This window comes from Schistocerca americana, chromosome 8 (assembly GCF_021461395.2).
Source record: "Schistocerca americana isolate TAMUIC-IGC-003095 chromosome 8, iqSchAmer2.1, whole genome shotgun sequence".
NCBI lineage: Eukaryota > Metazoa > Arthropoda > Insecta > Orthoptera > Acrididae > Schistocerca > Schistocerca americana.
In genome coordinates this window covers 313,071,948-313,074,248 of record NC_060126.1, presented here as the reverse complement: position 1 = coordinate 313,074,248, position 2,301 = coordinate 313,071,948, and the positions used below count along the sequence as shown (strand labels likewise).

Genomic DNA, 2,301 nt, shown 5'->3' with positions numbered 1-2,301 from the left:
ATGGTTTTTACGGCTGTCACAGTAGTTATTGCACTGGGGCTGCTTACACGTCATGAACAAAATCACTGTCTAAACGTTTTGGAGAGACAGATTATGCGTCCAAAATATCAGATTGTATGTTCCATGCCTCATCTACTGCTCGAGGAAACTGACCGTAAACGATTGTCAAACCATGTGAGAAAAACACGGCATCTTTTACTGTGTACTGTGTCATCTTGTGGCACCACAATATAAATGTGCTACCTATTATTTTTGCTCATTATGTTTATTTTAATATGATGTACATGTTTTATTCTGTAAATATTTAAATATTACGCGTTAATTATAAATGTGCAATGTATCAATTGTTTTGTATTATTAGGTATTTATTTTGGGCTAATTCCTTTAAGTGAAATCCGGAAAAGCAACATCGTTGGCAGAGAGTAAAGACTTGGGTAGGAGCGCTGTCTCTTGGCTGTAGTGTGACGTCAGAGCACAGCGCTCAGCAGACTTACTTGTTTGTGAGGCGTGGGAGCGAACACACTCAAGTGACGTGCACTGTCGGGCCGATGTGAGGCGCAGTTATTGCTAGCGAGGCACCAAGAGCGTGACGAGAGTGGGCAGAAGTAAGAGGCTCCAACAACATCAGGATCCTGCCCCATAATTAACCGCTGCGTATCAAAGTGTGCCAGTAATATTACACGGAGGTTATCGGTCCCCAGACTTACACATTAATGAAACTAACTTATGCTAAGAACAACACACACACCCATGCCCGAGGGAGGACTCGAACCTCAGGCGGGAGGGGCAGCGCAATCCGTGACATGACGCCCCAAACCACGCGGCCACTGTGCGCGACTCCAGGGCTCGATATCTGCAACTGATGTAAAGTAGTTTTATTTTCGTTCACGTTAGAAACGTTGTGAGGTTTTACCCAGTGATCTTCTTAGTGAAATTTATTGCAACAGTAAGTGCTGTGTGTAAAAACTGTAGGTATCTGATCTTGTCACGAGCCTCAGGCATTGTCACGTATTTGTGGTATTCCTTTCTCGTTATTGAATACTCGAGTGTCGTTGTCTAAATAGCCAAATGACAAGTATTAAATATCATTCCCAGTTTTGTTCGTTTGCTAAAAGATAACTGAAAGAATGTAATAATGAAGCCCAAATAAGTTAACAGTGTTGTTGAATAATATTTAGAGATAAAGTCATTTTTGTTGATTCAAACTGAAGTAAAGTAAATTAACTAAAATTAAAGTAATTCTAACAATAACAACTTAAAAATAAATTAAGTTCGCATATTTCACGCCTGTGTCTATTGCAATAATGCTGTTGCGTACTAACATGACTCGTATTTTTGCGTTGTCAATCTCTACAAAGCTAAACAGTTACTTATTCGATCGAATACATTTTCATAGTAATTACAATCTGTTCAAAGTACGTAGCTCATCATATCCAGAAACTAGTGCTCTTATGTAAATAAGAGGTAGCTCCAGTCAGTCATTTACCTTTCTCTAACGAGCTTAAAAACCTTTTACCAAATTAACATAGCTAATTTTTCACGATGTCAGGCAACCACCTTCTTTATTCTTTATTGTTTCGTAATGTATTGTGTTGTCGGGCAACGGCCTTGCTGCAGTGAATACACCGGTTCCCGTCAGATCACTGAAGTTAAGCGCTGTCGGGCGTGACCAGTACTTGGATGGGTGACCATTTGGGCCGCCATGCGCTGTTGCCATTTTTCGGGGTGCACTCAGCCTCGTGATGCCAACTGAGGAGCTACTCGACCGAATAGTAGTGGCTCCAGTCAAAGAAAACCATCATAACGACTGGGAGAGCGGTGTGCTGACCACACGCCCCTCCTATCCACATCCTCAATGAGGATGACACGGCGGTCGGATGGTCCCGATGGGCCACTTGTAGCCTGAAGACGGAGTGCTATATATTGCGTAGTCAGTAACATGTGCCAACCTTCTATTACCACAGGTACAGTCTAACAGTTACGTATTCGTTGCTGTTCGTATTATTGATCAGTTATTTTATAGCCTGTGCCCAGTTGGGTTGGCGACCGTCTTAATTAACTTCTGTGTTATTTCAATTAGTTCATTTGTGGACCCACACAGTTACACCACACGTCACATTGTCGCCCAATGTGGGGCCACAATACACAACATTAATTGTAATATTGTATTTACTGTAACTGTTTATAGGTGTAGTGTACCATAATAAAATATTAATACGTATGTTATTCTCTTTTCAGTTTGTCGGCGGATAAACGTTTAGCATTGGTTGCGTGTGTGGAGTCGTGTGGTTCCACTTTTCA

General features: G+C 41.5%; 1 pseudogene; it reads left to right on the top strand.

Annotated features, from left to right (window-relative positions):
* Nucleotides 1–1,598: 1,598 nt before the first annotated feature.
* On the top strand, nt 1,599–1,716 carry LOC124546205 (annotated as a pseudogene).
* The last annotated feature ends 585 nt before the right edge of the window (nt 1,717–2,301 follow it).